The sequence below is a fragment of the Ailuropoda melanoleuca genome, chromosome 16, assembly GCF_002007445.2.
Source record: "Ailuropoda melanoleuca isolate Jingjing chromosome 16, ASM200744v2, whole genome shotgun sequence".
NCBI lineage: Eukaryota > Metazoa > Chordata > Mammalia > Carnivora > Ursidae > Ailuropoda > Ailuropoda melanoleuca.
Genome location: NC_048233.1, coordinates 51,760,017 through 51,783,010, shown reverse-complemented (window position 1 = coordinate 51,783,010; position 22,994 = coordinate 51,760,017). Strand labels below are relative to the sequence as shown.

General features: G+C 45.0%; 1 long non-coding RNA gene across 1 annotated transcript; it reads right to left on the bottom strand.

Moving 5' to 3' along the window:
- Positions 1 to 1,058: 1,058 nt before the first annotated feature.
- Positions 1,059 to 8,149, bottom strand: LOC117796675. The gene is made up of 3 exons (XR_004621262.1): positions 7,877 to 8,149; positions 2,669 to 2,965; positions 1,059 to 1,781 (listed from the first exon to the last, which is right to left on the bottom strand). It is a non-coding gene; the product is annotated as an uncharacterized LOC117796675 (long non-coding RNA).
- Positions 8,150 to 22,994: the final 14,845 nt, after the last annotated feature.

The window sequence follows — 22,994 nt, the reverse complement described above, 5'->3', positions numbered from 1 at the left end:
GTCCTGCTTGGCTGCTTTGGGGTACTAACTGCTCACGTGCCCCTGTAATCTGAGGCTTTGACATAAAAAGGAAACCACCTTGCTTTACCACTTGGAGTTCCTCACTACATCTTCCAGAAAGAAGGAGTTTGAGTAAGTTCTGCAAGAACCGGGCAGGAGTGTTGTCCTTTCCTCCATGGTCAGGCCTATGTTGGGCATTATCAACCAATAGCTTGCTTTCTTTCCTGCTGAGCACAGACCCAGCCTCAAGATCCTTCTTAACACAGCTGTACTCCAGTGGCCAGTCCTAGTCATTGCATGAGAATAAACCTGTTTTACTCTTGGGGTTTGGAGCTCATGCCTGGGCCCTGCAGCCAGGGAGAAGATATGGAACAGACTTCCTGCTGTGGGCCCGCTCCTAGGTCACCTTTCTCCAAATGGTCTGGGTCCTTTGTAGTTGCGGCCTTGGGCTTCTGTTCTTGAAATATACTAGCTGTTTTATTTAAGAAATTTACTAAAGACAAAGTACTCGTAAACTGACACTTAAAAGCATTACTGAGGGGCACCTGGGTGGCTCAGTTGGTTAAAGCATCCAACTCTAGATTTTGACCGGGGTCATGATCTCAGGGTCATGAGAACACCCTGCGTGGGGCTCGTGCTCAGCAGGAAGTCTGCTTGGAATTCTCGTTCTCTCTCTCCCTCTGCCCCTTCCTGTCCCAAGCCTCCACCCTCCCATTCCCCCCACCACCCCTGCACTCGCGTGTGCAATGCGTCCTCTCTAATAAATAAATAAATAAATTTTTAAAAAAGCATTACTGAGCCTAGGAAAGGCGAATAAGTGGGCACGTGGATGATACTGACGGATGGATTTCCCCTAGTATTTCCAGTTATCCCCTTGGAACAGCTAAACAGCACGAGACACCTGTTGTCTCCCGATTGGGTGACTGCAGCAGAGCAGAGAAGCAGAGCAGAACTGTAGGCCAGATACTTAGTGTTCGAGGTTTCAAAAGCCTTCAAGGCTCTTGAGTGATGAGACCTGGGCGTTTGAGCAACAGTTACCTGAGTCAGAGTGTAAAGTTTATTCTGTAAACAACAGATCCGGAAGAAAATGTGACCAGCCCAGGCCACTCCTTACCACTCCCACCACTGCCCGGACTGAATTATCTCACATGCTGTTGTGAGATCTGGGGGGACCACAAGAAGAGCACCTGTGCCCTGTCTGCCCCCACCCATGACCCAGGCCCCAGGGCAGCACAGGTCAGGCATCTGAGAGCAGAGACATTGGGACTCACTTTCCAGGTAAAGGCCTGGGCAGATGTCAAGTCTGGCTGTGTTTTCCCCTCCCAGAACCAAACAGGGAAAGGAAAATTAAGTAGAAATAGTTGCAAGAAATATAATCTACTGTGTTTTTCTAACTAGAGTGGCAGAACCTAATCTTAGTGAAATTTCATTCATTCTGACATGTTTTTTAGCTCTTCTCCTTTACGTTGTTTGTTGATTTTGCTTGGGGATACCGAAGCATGGGGGAAAGAGGGGTCTGTTCTCAGTCACCACCTGGCCCCTGTCATCCACTGGGATGCTCCTGGGCCAGCCTGGTCTCTGGGTGTCAGTTCACGCAAACAGCTGCTCCAGTGGCCTCGGCCAAGGCCAGCTGGGTCTCCGTGTCCTGGTGTAGAGAACCACATTCTACTGCGTTCCGCGCTCCGTGTGAGTGTGTGAGGACCCCAAGGAGCTGTCTGTGACCACTTGCACCTCACACACAGTGTGACCTTAGATAACTCTCCATGCCTCAGTTTTCTTGTCTGTGGAATGGGGATAACAGTAGTAATTACCTCATAGAGTTGTTGTGACAGTCAAATGAACTAACACATTTTAAAAGTCTACAGCCCTACAAACATCCATTCACAGGATTATTTGCTGCTCATAATAAAGGGGGCGATGTTGGAAAGGTTCTGAATACAAATAGCAAATATGTAATATTTACCACAGGCATTCTGATGTGCTTCCTGGGTGGGAGAGAAAGAGCGAGGCTGGGACAGGGCGTTAGGAACAGCACATCACATCATACTGGAAAGCGCTGATATTCCAAATCGGACCCAACAGATCCGTCCTAGAGGATGCCCCTGCACTGGGCATGGCTTTCAGTTGCTGGATAAAGAAGACTTGGAGGTCCTGGCGCGAAGGGCAGGTGGCCACAGCAGTAGGAGGGGAAAAAAAGAAGTGGGGACCTCCAGGGTCTCAGGACACTGGCTCTTAGATCATCGACCCTCTCACCCTTTTGCAGCCAGCATGGCCTTACCCATGGGAGCCGGCTGGCTCCCTGCCCGGGCCCCGGGCACACCCATAGGAGCGTCCTGTGCATGTGAGCGCCACTGTCATGAGGCCAGACCCGCCACAGAGAGCGGGAGGAGCAGAGGCTTTTTACACTGCCCCATGGCTGGATGCTCGGCCAGGGTCCCAGGTAAAGAGAGGGCACAGGCTTGAGTACAGGTGGCCCCAGATGTCAGCCGGACCAAGTACCCCGAAGCCAGCTTAGCAGCAACCTTAGACAAGATCAGCACCCAGTCTGAATAAACTGGAAATGCGGCCTATCCTGGATCAGCTGACTACCTCTGCGGCTCTTGGATTTGCAATCCTCAAGCCCTCCCCTTGGCCTAACACCCGAGGTGCTTCACCGGCCGAGTCTTACCTTCTGCACTTTGGTTTCCATTTGCAATTGTCCCTTGGGTCACATCAGTTTCTGGAAGAATGCCCTAGTCCAAAGATGGTAAATAGGTCTTTCTCTTTGTGCCAACTTGTATTGATTGACAGTACCTCCCTGGGTTTCAGTTTTTGGACCGTGGCCAACTCAGGGGGACAGGGTCATGTAGCCCTGACTGCCCCAGGGTCGGGGAGCAAAAGAGGCAGGGAGGGTGTGGTATGCCGGTCATCTCCGCCGCAGGCCTGTCTTTCCAAATGAGGATTCTTCACTCCCTGTGGGAGAGCACTGGACACATGGATAAAGAAAAGAGAAGGGACAAAATTGGGCTCTGGGGGGCTCAGGTTGCTGCCAGAGGTGGGTTCACCAAAATCTAGATGCAATCACCAGGTGATTTGGGGGGACCATTAGCAATTCACTAGGTGGCAGCCCAGGATTGCCTGTCCGGCCCCACTAGTCCTTAAAGGTGGGCTGACCCACTGCCCCAGTTTGCCTAAGACAATTTCGGTTTGAACACAGAAGGCTCACATACCAGAAACTCCTCAGTCCCAAACCAACCGGGACAATCGGTCACCCTACAGACAGGAGGTATAAAAGCTTTACCTGCACCCACGGGGCTGATCCTGCAGCTTAGTAACCAGGAGCACGCTCTCCTCTTAGAAAGACGTGCCAGGTAACTTTCAAGAGCCTATGCCTGGACACAGCCAGTGGCTCTTGTGTGAAATGTTTATCCAGGAGCCTAAGGACTTTCAATTCCCCTGATGCTTCCTTGTGAATGAAGATGAAGTACTGGGGACCTTGGAAAGATACCAGCTGAAGCCAGTGTGCTCGGTGGCTCTTACCTTCTCCAGGAAATAAGACCTACGAAAAGCACCCACACAGCACTTCTGCCAGTGACAGACTCATCACAGAGAGAACACAGGTAAAAGGCCAGGTACTGTGGCCGTGGGCTTGGGCATCCTCTCTCCCCTGCAGAGCGAAGACACTCTGAACATAGGCTAGTTTCACTCATCTACTCCTCCTTTCTCCAGCTCTGCTGAGCATTAGGAAACCTCCCAACCGCTCACACCAGTAAGCCAGCTGCAACTAACAAGAATACTTTTCAGGTGCTCACAAGACCTCTTCCTGTGGCATCCAGGAAAGAGGAAAACATTCCTTCTTGCTTGTCTGTAAAAATGTACTTTTCAAAGCCAATAAAGGGGAAAGAGGGAGGGGGAGGGGTGAAATCAGGGCACAGAGTAAAATCGTTTGCATTGGTCAAATGTTCAGAATTAGCTCTCCAAAAGAAAGGAGGAAATTTGAAAAATAACTACGGCTTCCTGGTTTCTGTCCTTTCCACCTGCAACTCGCTGAGAAGAATCCGCACTTGCACTAGGCTATGTCTGCTCAGGGTGACATCTGTCAACCTGGAAGTTTAATTGTTGGTAATAGTATTTCTCTGTTATTCAGGCACCACACAACTAGCATAAATATGATTTAACCACCCTTGCCAGAAATCACAAATTTGTGTCGTGCACGCTGAATGCTAAGGCTGATTAGCACAAAATTTAATTTTCGTTAATATCAGCCCAAGACAAGTAGAGCATGAAATTAACCTGATGTGCTAATATTGTGCTTCGCAGTTCCAACTGTATCCTGTAGATGCTCTCACTGGAGACAGGTGCCGCTCTGCATGGGGAAGAACTCCAGCAATCAGCGCTGTCTAGGGAGAGCAGAATGAGCTGGCCCAGAGGTGGTGTTTCCTACACCTGCAGGAGCTCACGAAGACACCGGATGACAACGCAGGGAGACACTGGAGGGCAGGTGGCTATTATGGTGGAAATTAAGGACTGGGAGCCTCTGCAGTCCTTTCCAATCCTGGGGCTCTGGGATTCTAAATCTTAAGAGAGCTTCTACAGGTCCGTTGTTAGTATCTAAGACGGGGGTTGACAAAGCGCAGTCTGCGGACTAAAGCCAGCTGGTCGCCTTTTTGCACAGCCCAGGAGCTAAGAATAATTTTTACATCTTTGATTAGTTGGGGGGAAAGATCAAAAGAAGAATTTGTCACTACGTGAAAGTTCTATGAAAGTCAAAGTTCAGTGTCCTCTGGTGAGCACAGCGTAACTTACAGAGAAGTAAATCACCATGTTGGACACCTGAAACTAATGTAACAGTGTGTGTCAACCATACTGAAACAAACAAAAAACTTTTGAAACACAAAGTTCAGTGTCCATAAATTTTGTTTGGANAAGTTGGGGGGAAAGATCAAAAGAAAAATTTGTCACGACGTGAAAGTTCTATGAAAGTCAAAGTTCAGTGTCCTCTGGTGAGCACAGCGTAACTTACAGAGAAGTGAATCACCATGTTGGACACCTGAAACTAATGTAACAGTGTGTGTCTGTGTCAACCATACTGAAACAAACAAAAAACTTTTGAAACACAAAGTTCAGTGTCCATAAATTTTGTTTGGAACTCAGCCACGCCATTCGTTTTTCAGTAACGGCAGAGCCGAGTAGTTGGTACAGAGATCATAGGAGCTGGAAGGCTCTAAATATTTACTCTCTGGCTCATTACTGGAAAAGTTTGCTGACGCCTGATCTAACGATAATTTTCAAATGGGCTCTTTGGAGAATGGATCAAGGGCATCAAGGAGAAGGGGGGCTCCCGGCTTTAGCTCTTTATCAGTTACACCCAACATGCTTTTGTTTGAAGAAAAAGATTATAGCTAAAGAAGGTTCCAGATACATATGAGAGTTCAAAATGTTTTCCCTTGGGGGAGGCACATTGTGGACTGTGAATTATGGGCTGCAGGTGGCTCCCAATCTCCAGAAGATCCCAGACTAGGCCAAAGTTGTGTGTGTGTTTGTGTGTGCGTGCACACTCGTGCACTCGTGTGTGGACATGTGCATGAATGTGTGTGTTCTTCCAACCAAGGAATTTGGAGTCAGGGGCAAGGATATGATGAAATATATTAGAATCCTCATGAAGCACATTCCAGGATTTTCCTTTATACACAGACTTCCCTTTCCCTGTGCCTAGCAAACACCTACCTGGCCATTTTTCATAAACTGGTAAATATTATTAATTCAATTAAACCATCTGTGGTAGGCAAATGTCTACCTTAAATCCCTGGGACCTGTGAATGTTGCCTTTTTTGGAAAAAGAGTCTTTGCAGATGTAATTAAATTAAGAATTTTGAGATGAAAAAGTAGTCCTGGAATCTCCAGGTGGGCCCTAACTTCCGTCCCAAGTGTCCTTATAAAACAGGAACACAGAGAAGAAGGGACCATAGGGGCAGAAACTGGAATGTTGTGGCCACAAGCCCAGGAGTGCCACGCTACCGGAAGCTGCATTTTTCTCAAGAACCTGCTGGCCTCTTCAGCTTTCTTCCCTCCAAAACTGTTGGAGAATAAATCTGTGTTACATTAAACCACCAAGTTTGTGTTCGTGTGTTCTAGCAGCCTCTGGAAACTAATACACTTCAGAAGGGTTTCATTGTAAATAGTCCCACAGTCCTGAAATAATGACTTTCCTTACTTTGCATTGAATACCCACATATCACTCAAAAGTCCGTTCAAAGCTTTCCTGTCTTATGAATTATGGCATGGGAAGAGAATGGCAGGACGAAGTGAGGGAACTTTTCAAAGCACTTGGCACATACTAGACACCCTATCCATGGAATTCCCTTCTTTCTGTTCTCCCGACAGAATCAGTTGTCCCTTCCTCTGAGGTCCCATAACACTTCACATGTATTTTTTTAATTGAAATATAGTTGACATACAATGCTGTATTAGTTCCAGGTGTACAACATGGTAATTGGACAATTATATACATTACTAAATGCTCAGCACGGTCAATGTAGTTACCACCCGTCACCATACAACAGTATTACAAGGTTATTGACTATATTCCGTATGCTGTACTTTTCATCTCTGTGACTTATTTATTTTATAACTGGAAATTTAGACTTTTAATGCCTTTTATCTCTTGTGCCCATCCCCCACCCACCTCCCCTCTGGCAACCACCAGTTCTCTGTATTTATGAGTCTGTTTGGGTTTTTTGTTTATTTGTTTTGTTCTTTAGATTCCACATGTAAGTAAAACAATATCATATTTATCTTTGACTTATTTCACTTAGCATAATACCTTCTAGGTGTATCTAGGTTGTCATGAATGGCGAGATTTCATTCTTTTCTGTGACTAACGGTTCAGTGTGTATATATATGTATATATACACGTATATATCTCTACCACATCTTTATCCATTCATCTATGGATGAACACTTCATATATATTTTATGGAAGCAACTGCCATGGGCAACAACGTGGATGGAACTAGGGGGTATTACACCAAGCAAAATAAGTCAGTCAGAGAAAGACAAATATCATATGATTTAATGCATATGTGGAACTTAAGAAACAAAACAGATGAACATAGCAGAAGGGAGGGAAAAATAAAATAAGACACAATCAGAGAGGGAAACAAACTGTAAGAGCCTCTTAACAACGGGAAACAAATAGGGTTGCTGGAGGGGAGGTGGGTGGGGGAGAGGGTAACTGGGTGATGGGCTTTAAGGAGGGCACGTGCCTTAGCATCTACCCTTCTCAACTATACTTCAGTGGGTTTTGTTTTATTTTGTTTTTTAAAGGCTCTACGCCCAGCACGGAGCCCACCACGGGGCTTGAACTCCTGACCCTGAGCTCAAGACCTGAGCTAAAATCAAGCACCAGATGCTTATCTGACTGAGCCCCCCAGGCACCCCTGTGTTTCTGTGTCTTTCATGTCAGGCACCTCCCTTCCCCCTACTGGTGGGCTATGAACTTCTTAGAAGCAATGATAATAACTCATTCTTTTTTATTGTCTTTTATTTACTTTTTACTGAGGTTTAGCGTCCCTACAGTAAAGAGCCTCTATCTTCAGTGTCCAGTTCCAAGAACATTTAGAAATGTTTTCACCTGGGGAGCCACCACCCAGATCAGGAGATAAGACCCTGCCCGCACTTCCGTGCCCCTCCCAGTCAATACCTCCCAGGAGAGCCGCCGCTATTCGGACTTCTTGGACCATAGATTGGTTTTGCCTACTCCTGAATATCCTAGTACCGAAATCATACAGTATCTATTCTTTGGAACGGCCTCTCTCACACAGCGTGTTTCTGAGATGCATCCAGGCCGTTGTATACATAACATTCTCTTCTGTTGCAGGAAATCACCACAACTTACCTATTCGCTGTATTGTGAACAAACTGCTTGGGTGCGGACGGTGTGACTGTCACCCGCAATGCCACTGTGGGAAGATTCCTGTGCACATCCTGTCACGGAAGCAAGCATTCGTTTCTGTTAGGTATGAGCAGTATATGAGTAGAACTGGATCGCGGGGGAAGTATGTGACCCGCGTTAGTAGGTCCTGCCGAATGGTTTTCTAACTAGCTATACATGTTTTCATTTACTCCAGCAATGTATGGAATCTGGAGCGATGCGCCAAATCCTCACCAAAATTTGTCAGTCTGATTTTAGTCATTCTGGTAGTAGCTACTTCATATTCTTTTGTTCTAACTTTACTGAAGCGTAATTGACAGGCAGAACGGTAAGATACTGAAAGCGTACATCACGGTGATTTGATAAACGTACGCATTGTGGAAGGCTTTCCCCATCTAGTGAATTAATGCATCCCATCACCTTATATATTTATCTCTCTTTTTTTTTTTGATGAGAACATTTAAGTTCTACTCTGTAACAAATTTTAATTATAAAATACAGTGTTATCAACTGTGGTCACATTATACATTAAATCCTCAGACCTTATTCATCTGATAGCTGAAAGTTTGTGCCCCTTTACCAACCTGTGTCTATCCCCCCAGACCTCATTCCCAGTCCCTGGCAACCGCTTTTCTATTCTCTATTTCTATGAGTTTGACTTTCTTTCTTTCTTTCTTTCTTTCTTTCTTTCTTTCTTTCTTTCTTTCTTTTCTTCCTTCCTTTCTTTACCTCTTTCTTTTTTCCTTTCTTTTTCTCTCCCTTTTCATTTCACATATAAGTGATATGATGCACTATTTGGCTTTCTTTTGCCTCTTTCACTTTAGCTAATTCATCTTTATATCCCTCACATACGAGGCCAAAATTTGTACTGTGTGATCCTGCCTTCCTCTCTGGCCAATAGTGGCCAGATACAAACATTTGGCCAAAAGCCCAGTAAATCATCAGTCAACTACCAACTGCTACCACCTTGCATCAAAAAATGAGCTGGACCAATTAGATCCCCTCTTGCAGAAATTAAAGCAACAAATAAACAATAGAATATAACGCAGTCTTCAACAGGAACAAATAAGGAAAAACTGGAATGGCTTTGGTGAATCAATACAAGCCAGAGATATGAGAAATTATAAGGAAGCAGAAACAATAAGAGAGAGATGATATAGAGTAGAGGGGGTGGGAGCCAACTGAGACCAGGACAGAAAGAAGCAGGTACCATGAGAACAAGCAGGGAACCAGAGCATAGGGCCCAAGGCCGAGTTCTGGGGTCACTGGAGTAGCCTTGGATCCAGAACCGCCCTCCAGCCCCTAGCCCCATAGTGCTCTGGGATAGGGGTTGTTCTAGAATCTCCAGGGCGCACCTGGGGGGCTCAGTTGGTCGAGCGTTCGACTTGTGATTTCGGCTCAGGTCATGAGCTCATGGGTCATGGGATCCAGCCCCAGGAGTGGGAAGTCTGCTTGAGATTCTCTCCCTCTGCCCCCCCAACTCATGCTTGCACATACTCTGTTGCTCTCTCAAATAAATTAAAAATCTTTAAAAAAAAAAAAAAAGAATCTCCAGGATACTGTACCTCCCTTTTCTCACAATAAATCCCCTTAGCATAAACCCCTCCTCACTGTAGTTGAACTGCCATGAGTGTCTGCTTCTTGTAACCAAGACATTCAACTGCCAAGCCTGGTCTGCACGCTCAGCGGTGTGCTGAGAAATGTTCAACAACCACTGCTCCGGGAGTGAAGAGACCTGAGTTGAAATGCTTGCCGATATCTGTGGTGTAAATTCTCTAAATACTCCTTCCATGGCCAACTTCAAGCTACCAACATGACACCGCTGAAAACAGATGGGAAGAGATGGGAAATAGCACACTGGTAGACAGTATTTTCATCACACAGATGAAATATATGTAAATAACCTCACAAGCACAGATAGTAGAAAAATAATTAGTTGAGTATTGATATTCACTGTGAATACCATTATGTGTTACTTTTATTTTTAATGTAATTTATTTAGTTCTAAGTCCACCGAAATTTTTATAACTGCTACATTTAATAACTAGCTTGCAAAGTTCCTGCAAATGTGACCGTCGAGCCAGCTCGAGCACATCACCGAAGTAGATGGTCAGTCAGTGCTTGCCTCTTTTCCTGCCTTCTGTGCAAAATGCCTCCTAGCAGACTCCTCGCTGTGTAGGGCTCAGCCACCTGGCTCCCAAGCCAGAGGCATAGCCAAGCATGAGTAAAACGGATCATGTGATAAAAGTGTTGTACTCAATTTTCCACTGTAGATTTCCACTGGTGATATTCTCAGCCATGGAAATAGACATGTCATGGCTATATTTACCCAGACAAAAGCGTCACAGCTCTCTGGTTTGGCAGTCTGGTTTGTTTGTGTTTTGCCTAACAGCAGGACACAAGAAGCACGTGCAATAGTATGTGCAGCAGTCACAGGAACTTTGGACTCGCCGAAATGGTTCCTGGATCAAAAACCCAGCAAATATCCAAGCCGCTTCTGCATGCCAACCACGGGGCTGGGCATCACAGTCATGTAAGTGAAGTCAGAGCTATAGTTTTGCTCTTAGAGGGCTTTCAACAACAGTGCTGATGATGAGAACTGACATTTATTAAGTGCCCACTGTATAACAAGACTCCTTGAAATCTTGCCATTTGCAATGACATAGAGGGTATTATGTGAAGCGAAATAAGTCAGTCAGAGAAAGACAAATATCATATGATTTCACTCATATGTGGGATTAAAGAAACAAAACAGAGGATCATAGGGGAAGGGAGGGAAAAATAAAATAAGATGAAATCAGAGAGGAAAACAAACTATAAGAGACTCTTAAATACGGGAAACAAACAGAGGGATGTGGAGGGGAGGGAGGTGGGGGGAGGGGTAACTGGGTGATGGGATTTAAGGAGGACACTCGATGTAATGAGCACTGGGTGTTATATACAACTGATGAATCACAGACTTGTGCCTCTGAAACTAATAATACGCTATATGTTAATTAATTCATTTTAAATAAAAAGAAAAAAAAGATTCTTTTCTAAATTCTCTATGTGGATAAATCCAATTAATCCTCACAACAACCCTTTGTGGTAGGTATTATATTATCTCCCCAATCTACAGATAAGGAACATGAGGCCTAGAAAGGTTAAGTAGAAGCCCGAGGTTAACGTTTGAACCCAAGTATCCAACCCCAGAGCACATGCTGCTGACCACTGGGCCACCTCACCTGAGGAGAGAAAGATACAGACACTGTCGTACGAATAAACAAAGACGACTTCCAGAAGCTGTATATAAGTACATTAGTATCAGAGAAGGAGGTGGCAAGTGTAAGCTCGATTCTTCTCAAAGAATAACTTTAAAAGCTCCATTAGCCATTTGGGGAGTTAAAGGAGAGACTTGAAAGATGGGCAGGAGTGGGCAGACCTAAAGGACGAAGTGGGTAGCTTTTCGGGAGGAGAACTTAAGAGTGGGGAATAAGCACCAAGTGCCAGGGAGGGTAAGGGGATCTGCAGGTGTGCCCAGGGCAGTGGGAGGGGAGGTTGAGGAAGGGGCTGTGGCCAAATGACAGAAGGGAAGGATCACGAGGGAGTGTGAGGACACTTTTAGGGCAGTGGCTATGTGCCCTATGTGGATTGTGGTGATGATATCAACAAATGTATATATATTTCAAAACTTATGAAATTATATACTTTAAATATGTATAGTACATTACATGTCAATTATAACTCAGTAGCACTGCTTTTAAAGCTGAAGAAAAATAAAGGTTACATACCATATGATTCAATTTATATGACATTCTGGAAAAGGCAAACAGTCAAAAAACAGACAATAGTTGCCAGGGGCCGGGGATGGAGATAAGGGTAGATATTGAAGAAGCAGGAGGGACTTTGGAGGAGGAAGGGTTAACAGATTGGATGAGATGGTCAGTTCACCTCAGTGGTCTTCCTCCCCAAAACCCATAACCTCGGTCTAAGCATCAGACAGACCCAAACTAAGGGACAGTCTTTTAAATACCACTACCCCCCGAAACTGTCAAGGTAATCAAAAACAAAAAAGACTGAGAAATCATCATAGACCAGAGGAGACTAAAGAGACACAATGACTAAACGTAATACGGTATGCTAGATGAAAATTCTGGAACAGGAAAAGGACATACATGGACAAACTAATGAATCTGAATAAAGACTTCAGTTTACACTAGCAGTGTGCCAACGTTGGTGACTTCCGTCCAACGCATGCTGTCCAATGTTAGCAACAGGAAACTAGGGCAGGAGTGTATGAGAACTCTGTGTACTATCTTTGCAGCTCTTCTGAAAGCTGAAATTATTCCAAAATAAAAAGCGTATTTAAAAACATCTTCATGGAGTCACTAGATGCATTTATTCTTGTTGAATCTTTTCCCAAGAAGTCAAGAGCATAGTTTGTTTTTCAGCCACAAATCAATTTCTGAGCCAAAGGCAGGAGTTTCTCTGCTTTGACTCATAAAATCCTACACAGGGCAGCCAGGCAGCGGGGGTTCTCCAAGTCTCCCCCCCACCCCCCGCCAGAACCCCTCCACCTTCTCCCCCACCAGCAGCCTGAGCTCAACAAAGGCATCCCGGTCACACTCGGATCCTGACAGCCAAGGGTCAGAGGGCAGTGGAGCCTCTGCGGCTGCTCTCTTGAATCCCCACTGGTCGGATCTGCACTGGATGGGACCACTGCTGGCGGGAGGGGTGGGGTGTCCCAGCTGAGGCCAGGGGTTTTCCAGCACTCCGTGTGTGTGTGTGTGTGTGTGTGTGTGTGTGTGTGTGTGAGAGAGAGAGAGAGAGAGAGAGAGACAGACAGACAGACAGACAGACAGAGAGACAGGGAGACAGAGGACCTGAGCACTGAGTGAGGAGGTTATGGCGAGTGATCTGAACCAGGCTCCTGGAAATAATCTCTCAGCGGGGAAGCAGTGAGTCCTTTTGGAAACCAGTGAAGCAAGAAAGTGGTGTTGACCAGCCTATTGTGCAGGCCTTTTTTATTATGTGTAAGTAAATGAAAGGCTGACACTGTCCTAATAATCTTCATGATGTCCTGCCTCTCCCCACCCCCAGCCTCTGCCAGCCCTTGGTGGCCAGGCTCCCTGGCCTTCTGCAATACCTCCTCCCCAGGAACTGTCCTTTTTGACTCCAGTGGTCCCGGCAGCTCTCTTCTCTCCACTGACTTTCCTCCTTTTTCTTCTCCTCTCTGCCTGTCCTAAAGGATGATTCTGCTTCCCCAGTGTGGCCCTTCACATTGAAGCCTTAGCCGTGCTCGGCCCCTGGAGCAGCCCTGGCCCGTGGAGCACAGTCAGGGGCCAGGTGGTATCTCACTGCATTGCCTCTGCAGAGTCCACACAGGGCATCAGGATGAAGAGCAGACTCCCAGCATCCTTTTTCCAGGGCCATGCTGACATCTTGGCTCATAAAATGAAGATGTCCCTCTCAAGTGACTCATTTAGGAAAAGCCAAGTTCGTGTGTAAATTGGACAGGGTCTAGTGAAAGAAAGAAAGAAAAGAAAAGAAAAGAAAAGAAAAGAAAAGAAAAGAAAAGAAAAGAAAAGAAAAAAGAAAGAAAAGGAAGGGAGGGAGGGAGAAGAAAAGAAGAATGAATGAATGAATGAATGAATGAAAGAAAAGAAAGAAAGAAAAAGAAAGAAAGAAAAAGGAAAGAAAGAGAAAGAAAGAAAGAAAGAAAGAAAGAAAGAAAGAAAGAAAGAAAGAAAGAAAAGGAGGGAGGAAGGAAGGAAGGAAGGAAGGAAGGAAGGAAGGAAGGAAGGAAGAAGGAAGAGTAATTTTAATAATCTAGTATAAAAAGTTGTCCACAACTTATTGTGGTAATCATTGTAGTATACCCACATGTATGAGACCATCACATTGTACACTTTAGACTTATACAATGTTGCATGTCAATAATCTCCCAATAAAACTGGGGCGGTGGGGGGCGGGGGTGGAGAATTGTTCTGTTCACCAGGAATCAGAAAATTGAGACAGCAAAGAGAGAATGCTCAGTTTCACCAAACTGACTGCAGGAAACAGCTCCAGCCACCCAGGCTGGAGGAGGAAGGGGAAGAAGCTAGAGCCCCAGGACCCAGAAATAGGAAGGAGGCCCCCAGAGATAGAACCCAGACCTCTGAGGAAGCCTCCCCACTGGCTAGGGCTAGGATCTCCAAGGAAGGACAAGGAGACTGGTTTTGAGATTGTGAGAAAAAAATGAAACCAGGGTCAGGGCTATACTGAAATCAACTGCCACGGCCCGAGGTGAGTGGGGTGGTGCTGGCAGGAACTGGGAGCAGACAGGAAGAAGTCCTTCTTTTTCCCTCCCCCTGCCTTCCAGTCCCCAGCTTGCACCCCCTGCTGGCGGAGCCTAATATGGATCCAGGTGGCCAAGGAGAGAGGGGTTCACAAGTCCCAGCCCCAGCATCACAAAGCCAAGTATAAAAAGCAGCATTGAGACACAACAGCATTGTGAGAGTAACAGAAGGAAGAAGAGATAGGAACTGATGCTTCAGCAAGTGACTGCTCCACAGATAACAGTGTGAACGTACAAGCTGTGTGAGTATATGGGTAGAAGAAGGATTTGATTACGGACATCGTATTTGACAGCTTCCCATTTCTAATAATAGCATCTAATATTTCCTAAGAGCTTGCCAGGGACGAGGCAAGTGCTAAACTCCACATCAGTGATCTAATTTAGCACTCACAAGAACCTAAGGAAGTCGATACCGAAAGAATTCTAATTTTACAGATGTGAAAATTAAGGTGCAGAGAGGTTAAGTCGCTTTCTCATGAAGATCAGAAAGTAGCAGATCCAAGACCCTGTTCCATAAAGCTCACGTGTAGTCCCTGCATCACCCTTAAGCCATGGGGCACCCTCACTGCAAAATCTTCTGCCTTCTCCTCTCCCTTCCCCTGACATCGTCAGGGGCTCTGGCGGCAAAGGGGGTAACAGACTCCTCAGTTCTCTCTGCTCAGAGGCACTCTACGACTCCAACTCCCTGCTTCATGAAAACACAGGATTAACGCTTGTGCAGCCTTGAAGCCCACACACAATCACAAAACCAGAGGCACAGCAGAAAAGAGCTCACATCCTAGTACAATAGTACGACACACAGACTGCGTGATTATGAGGTCGGCACGCATGTACTGACATGGAAAGGTAATGATTGCTAATATTTAATGAGAGGTTACCATGCTCTGGGCACTGTCTCATGGGCTTTTTTTGTATGAACATATCTAATCCTCACAACTACATGGAGCGGATCCCATCATGATCATGTCCATTTTACAGATGAGGAAACTGAGGCACTAGAGAGGTTATATAACATACAGCTAGTAACCGATAGAGTCAGTATTTGAAGCAAGGCAGTCGAGCTTCCGAGTACCTGAAGTTGACACCACACTATTCTGACTCCAGCAGAGTATAAACATGACATGACAGACTAGTCAGCTAAAAAGAAAACAGATCACAGACTAGTGTGTATCATGCTTTGCCATGTCTGTTTCATATATATATATATTTAAATTTTAGCCCATAAGGGAAAGTCTGGAAGGGTTTATAATAAAATATGAACAATGATTACCTCAGAGTGATAGTTTGATTTTTTGCTTTCTTATTTTTAAGTAACTGGATGTTCTGGTTTTTCTACAATAAACATATTCTTTTTTGGAATAAACTCGTAATTTTTCTTTTTTTTTAAGAAATGAGTGTCATTTCCGGGAAAACGATCTGGCAATGCGAACAGCTTCCTAATATTTTGGGTGGATAAGGAAAGGAAACTTGTGCTCCCACTAGATGTGTATAATAGGAAAGAGATTCCAAAGCTTCTCCTTCATCCGGGCAAGGCAATCAAATGCTCCCTGACAGTCATCCCACACCTGAGTACGCTCAGGGGCCACGTCTCATTGTCCCCTGCACTGTTTTCAGCACGTTCCCTTCTCCACTGCGCTCTGTGGAGGGCTTGCAAATGTATGGAACATGGGCACGATTATTCCACTTTGAAACTCCAGCCTCCTAGATCGTAATCAAGATGACTTGGTCCCTCTGAACATCTGACATTTGCACGCAGGATAGCATTGTTGTGGTAGCTGTGATGTTATCCCTTTGCATCAAGAGTATTCTCTCCAATTTCCCCAAGCCATGTGTTGCCTTGGAAACATCATGATTCTATAGAGATCTAAGCAAAGGGAAATAATAAAGATAATAAAATCTTACAGTTGAAGTCTATCTTTCATGCCACCAAGGCGTGTTGCTAAACCCTTCCTCTAGATAAAAAGACAGACAGGCAGAATGGCTCATACCATGTGTCATCCTGATAATTAACAATTAGAGAAAACACATTGATCTCTGTTCTCTGGATAATTCAAGTCAAAGTACTTTTCCACCTGAATTAAGCAGATTGTCCAGGCCAACAATTTTATGAATAGGAAGATTTAGTCCCATAGTAAAGATGCTGGCCTAAGAGAGGCCCCTGAGCTGGGAGGCAACAGAGCCTCTTGCCATCCTGATGTCAACTCACAGGAAAGAAAGGTCTGAAGTAATGTGGAGAATCTGTCCTCTTAGAGCAGCGGTTGGCAAACTTTCCGGTGAAGGCCCAGCTAGTAAAAACGTTGAGCTTTGTAGGCCCTTTGGTCTGTCTCACCAGCTGAACTCTATTGTAGGGGGGAAACAGCCATCGAAAATATGGAAAGGAACTAGCACAGCTATGTTCTAATAAAATGTATTCATAAAAACAGACGGCGGGCTAGATGGTACCCCAGGGCCATAATTTTGCAGACCCTTCCTCTAGAGCATAGACTGTGGACCCTCAAGGTGTGCCTGCAACAGGCAAGGATTACCCTCCGAAGAAGTACAAAGCTGGCAAACTTGTTCTCGTTCATTTATTCAATGGACGCGTATTACATTCCTTCAGTGAGCCATGCTCCAGCTTAAGCCCTGCAAGTCAGAAGTAGAAAAGCAAATAATGTCTCTAAAGTTTACATTTGCTGGAGGAGGACATACTAACCCAATAAACATGCAAATGAGAACATTTCTAATACTGATGAGTTATAGAAATATGATCAATAAAAAAATAGTGAGAGAGGGGAGAGCCCAGTTTGGCTAGAGTGGTCAGGGAAGGCCTCCTGAGGACGGTGCTTTCTAGCTCACATCAGGGTGAAGAGAAGGAGCTCACATGCAAAGACCTGGAAAAAGAACAGGCCGTCAAGAACAGAAATGCCAAGAGCCCAGTGGCAGCAACAGGCCAGTGGGTTTGAGGAACAGAAAGGCCTGTCTGGCCAGAACATAACAAGCAAGGAGAGTACAGTTTGGGATGAAGCTAAGAGGTGGTCAAGGGTCACAGCAGACATAGTCTTCCGAGGCCTTCTGAGCCATAGGGCCGGCCTTGACCTCACCTCGCCATTGTCCAGGAGTCGTGGCTCTCACTGTAACCTCACCTGGACACTTGCGGCTTCTGGACCTTGCTCAGGTCCACTGCACTTATCAGGTGTGGCAAGCCTGTAGGTATTCTAGAACTGGTACAAGCAGGCCCTGCTACCAAGGAAATCACACCTATTTTCACCAAGACCAATAGAAGACGGATTAAAGGAAAATACATTCGTGCAGTAGTAAGATTTTAGACACCTGATCAAGTGACTTCTTAGCTTCCCCTTTTCTTAATATCAGTGTTCAGACCAGGAAGAACAAGGAGGTGACTGACTGAGTGAGTCAGGGCATACTCACGGATGAGAAAAAGAAAAAAAGCAAAATCTACGTAACTCCTTTAGCTCTATGAAGGACAATAATCTTCACGCTGGAAAGCATAGCATATACATGCTTAGGAAGACACTTGAAGCCAAGGTGAAGAGAACTAGTAAGACTGTCTTCAGTTATTATAAATGAGCTGGACGCACCAAGCCCACACCAATGAACCCAGGGTAGGGAGGCATCTCCAGTGCCAGTGTTATAATATACTGAGATCTGTAAGACCAGGAGAAAAGCCAGAACAGGCAGTGCTGTTCTTTTCAGGAGTAAAGAGACATATTCCAAAAGCCACAACCCTGAGTTGAATATCCATCCCTACAAAAATCCTACAAGGGATGATTACATAACATTTCCTGAGCGAGAGGGCCGTGGTGACACCCAGCAAGGTGGCTGGAAACAAATCTCACAGGATCACCCTCATTTCTTTTCTTTGATGTGATGGTTACAGTCAACAAACGTTCATTATACAAAAACTAAGCTCTCACGCAGGGGCTGCAGTGTGAACAAGACAGACACCGGGCCTAACTCCATCAGTGGAGGCCCTTAGGAATATGCCACTGGGCTTTCTCCTAGACCCTATCTTGTTCAACATTCTTATCAATTAGTTGGATGAAGACAAGGGAAACAAGACACAGTGTAGTCCAAAATGGGTTAAACCTAACGAAAAAATTAATAAATATTCCATCTTGCACAAGTTAACTCTGAAAGCACAGAGTGTAGACTTCCGGTTAAAAATGATGCTTTGACCACGAGCAATTACCTGCTTTCCCTCCCAGGCAAAGCGAATGGGAAATGGGGCATCAGTGGATGAGAGGTTTCATTAAGTTTTTGAAAGGGGAGAAGTTATTGGAAGAGTGATGAATGACATGACGTAGCAGGGCAGAGAAAGACACAAATCAAAACGTTTGCAGAGGAGGCTAAGGGCAAAGATCCTCATTTTGTCTCACGGAACCCTAGAGAAGCTCTAGATGTGATTGAAACTGCTCTGCTGGGGCACCTGGGTGGCTCAGTCGGTTAAGGGTCTCCTTCGGCTCAGGTCATGATCTCAGGGCCCCAGATCCAGCTCCCTGCTCAGCGGAGAATTTGCTTCTCCCCTCTGCCTCTACCCCGCTCCCTCTATCATGTGCTCCTGCTTCCTCTCTCTCTCTCTAAAATAAATAAAATAAATAAAATCTTAAAAAGAAAAGAAAAAGAAAACTGCCATGAGGAGGGGTGGGGGCAGTGCAGAGCTGCAGACCTGCTGTATCTGAACATTGGAACCCCGCGTCCTTCTTTCCCACAGGATACGCAGAACACCAGCAGCTAGACATGCACCCCACCCTCCCCTGGGAAGAGATCAGTAAATTCTTCCCTGGAAAATCCAAACAGTCCCAAAGAAAAAATTTTCACAGACTGTTATTGGGGTTTCCTCAGTGCCAGCCTCCCACAGTGAGGTCTGGCAATTGACAAGCCCCTATATCCGTACTCATACACAGAGCTATCCAACAGATTTGTAATGTCTTATAATTAGATAGGAACGGACAACCAAGATCTTTGGCAATGTGAAGAGAGACTAAAGTCAATCAACAGAGAAAAGGAAACTGAAGGAAACATTTCATGCAGGAAACAAAGACTTAGCAAAAAAAAAAAAAAAAAAAAAAAAAAAAAAAAGTACATCCGGTCAGTATCCTCAAAATAACGGATTATTGAATATCGAAAAAAAACAAGAGGATATTATGAAAAAGAGGCAATCAAAAAAATAAGAATGAGCTTTTAAAATTAAAACGATGGGGGCGCCTGGGTGGCACAGCGGTTAAGCATCTGCTTTCGGCTCAGGGCGTGATCCCGGCGTTACGGGATTGAGCCCCACATCAGACTCCTCTGCTATGAGCCTGCTTCTTCCTCTCCCACTCCCCCTGCTTGTGTTCCCTCTCTCACTGGCTGTCTCTATCTCTGTTGAATGAATAAATAAAATCTTTAAAAAAAAATTAAATTAAATTAAATTAAAACGATGATAGTATAAGGGTACCTGGCTGGCCAGTCAGTGGAGTGTTGACTTTTGATCTCAGGGTTGTAGGATTGAGTCCCACGGTGGGGATAGAAATTACTTAAAATTACATAAAATCCTTTTTAAAAAAGATAGTGTATATAAATAATAAATGATAGCCTAAATAACTAAATGAAAGCATTGGAAGATAAAGTCAAAGACTCTTATAAGAAGTAAAACAAAAAGAACAGACTGAAAATATGGGGACAAATAAAAAATAAAAAATTCAACATATGAAGCAGGAGGCCCAATATCCAACTAACACGAACTCCAGAAAAAGGGAGCAGAGTAAAAAGAGAGGGAAGAAATTAATATGAACAAATGCATGAATGAATGAATGAAGAGTCTCCAGGTTAAAGGATCCATTGTGGGGGGCCCAGCACAATGAATGACAAAAGGCCCTCTCTAAGACTTCTCCTAGTGAAATTCTGAACCCTAGGGAGAAGGAGGAAACCCTAAAAGCTTCAGAGAGAAAAGCACACTACTTAGAAAATACCCACATCAGACCGACAAAGGACTTCTCAAGAACAGCACCATATGCTAGAACGGTGCTTCTCAAACTATGAGGCAGACTTGACTTTGTTTTCAATCTGTCACAGACTGCTACTTTTATAAAATAGAGTAGAAATAATTACTAGGCAAAATATTACAAATTAAAAGCCAAATTAAAATGTTATCACCAGGGGCACCTGGGTGGCTCAGTCGGTTAAGCATCTGCCTTCGGCTCAGGTCATGATCCTGGGGTCCTGAGATCAACCCCCTCCCCCCTCACCTTGGTTTCCCTGCTCAGCGGGGAGTCTGCTTCTCCCTCTCTGCCCCTCTCCCCTGCTCATGCTCTCTCTCTCAAATAAATAAAATCTTTAAAAAATTAAAATTTTAAAAATAAATATTATCATTAGCTTCAAGAGACATAAAATGCCACTGTCAAATCAGTTTAAGTTTTGTAAAGCTTACTCTTAATTTCTGTACTTAACCTCATCACAGATGGATGGCAAACAGTTTGCAGACTGATACTGGTCCGTGGACCACACTTTGAGTAGCAGTGTGGGACGAAAATGCCTTCCAGATTCTAGTTCTCGGCCCAGAACGTTATACCCAAACTATATCAACCATGAGAGAGCAGAACAATGGAATGTGGAGGCTGGCAAAAATGAAGACCATTTATCCTCTTGGATGCTTTCGTATAAAGCTACTAAGGAGTGTTCCAGCAAAATGAAGGAGTAAATGCGGAAAGTGTAAGACAGGTCCAGTGAAGGGGAACTAAGGACGGAGTCCTATGCATGCCCGCCATCAGTGATACCACCCTGCCCCTCACCCCCCAGAGCCACTCTCTGCCCTGTCTCTGGGCAAGCATCTCCTGCAGCCTTCCGAGTTTAAACCCCATCACCCGCAGGTGTGAACGCGCGATGGGGCTGAGGTATTCACACACGCATCAGAGAGAAACTACGACAAACAGGCAAGGAAAGTGCCAGAAAAACAAGGGCCTCGACTTCACCTGTGCCTTTTTGACCTGTCAGTCTACCCAGTGATTCCAGTGGGCTGCTGTCCTCCCACGACCATCCAGGCTCAAGCCCGGAGGCGGTTCTCCTGGGGCCGGTCAGAGGCGCGGGCATGGAAGGTGAGTGCGAGGTCCCCGCGTGGTGCCTGCTCTCTCCTCTGCCGGTGCTTCTTTCATCCTCTTCCTTCCACTCTGGTGATCCTGGGGAACAATAAAAACATCTAAAATATTTGCATTCCATCCGAGTTAACACCACATTTTCTGTAATTATCCCCGCTGCTAAAATCATTTTTTCATGTGCTTTTTGAGCAAAAAGGGAGGGGCAGCAGGAGCAAATTAATTCCTTGGCAACAAAAATCTAATTAATCAAAAACGGTTCTGAGAGACTCAGAGCCTCTTCGGCCCATGAAAACAGCAGTCAAAACGGGAGCAGGAACACTTAGCTTAGCAGTAAGAAAAAATAAATTAGGCACTTCCTCAGAGAGCAGTTTTCGTGAATGTGCAAGTGAGAGGCAAGGTAGCATGAGAATAAGAGCAGGGGGTTGGAGTCAGTCTGAGCTGGTCTGGAATCCCAGCTCTGCCATTTCCTGCTGCATCACCTTGAGCAAGTTACCTTGTCCCGTTGGGCCTCAGTCCTCCCATCTGCAAAGGGGGGATAACAACCCTGTCTCATAAAGTCAGTGGGGAAACTGAGATGATGTCGGTAAAACCTTTACCATGTTTGTCACGTGAAAAACACTAAGTGTCAGTGATGATTTATTAGCTTCCTCAAGCACCGATGCTATTATATAAATAGCAAACTTTTGGGAGACATTTTTTTCAACTTTTTCAAAAGCTGTTTTTAAATAGCTTCAACTAAATGTATTATATTTTCAGGAAGACATACTAAAGAAATAGTAAGAGAAGTATGAAGACATTTAGTTGTAGGAATGCCCATTGTGCTGTTCATTCTAATAGGAAAAAAGAAAACTATCTAAATGTCCTAAAACGGGAATTGGTAACGCAAATCATGGCACAGCCATGAAACGAATAATCACTCTTCGGAGTGGGTATCAAAAGGGAATGCTGAGTGATGGAGACGTGGGGGTTGGAGGGTAGGAAGGCGTAGGAAGCCAGTTACCAGTTTGGCAAGTATAAACCATATTTATAGGCTTCAACACATTTTCTACCTGTGTGTGTATACGTACAGAGAAGAATTTCTGAAAGGATGAAAGGCTTTTTTTTTTGAGTATTTGCTCTCTTCCTTTAACCATCTGTATTTTTAAATTCCTTTATTATGAGCATACTCTTTACAATTTAAAAAATTTTGAAATTTTACTTTTTATAGACAACCATAGATTTCCTTTTTTTTTTTTTTTAAGATTTTATTTACTTGTCAGAGAGAGAGAGAGCACAAGCACAAGTAGGGGTAGCGGCAGGCAGAGGGAGAAGCTGTGCAGGGAGCCTGAGGCAGGACTCGATCCCAGGACCCTGGGATCATGACCTGAGCCAAAGGCAGCCACCTAACTGACTGAGCCCCGCAGGCATCCCGAGAACCTTAGATTTCCTAATTCTACCCTAATTCTACCTACCCCAATTCTACCCTAATTCTATCTCAGAGCTCTCGGGACATGACCCTGGAACGATTTAAAGGCCGCCTAGAGGCTCTGTTAACACAGAAGATGCACGGTATCTGGGCCTTGTTGTCAGCCGGGCACCCCCAGGATGAGCACCAAAGCTGCCAGGGCCGCGCCTCCCCGGTTACCAGGCCACAGCCCCTGCGAAAGAAATCATCTCCCACGGATGTTAACTGGGGTCACCAATGGAGCAGGGG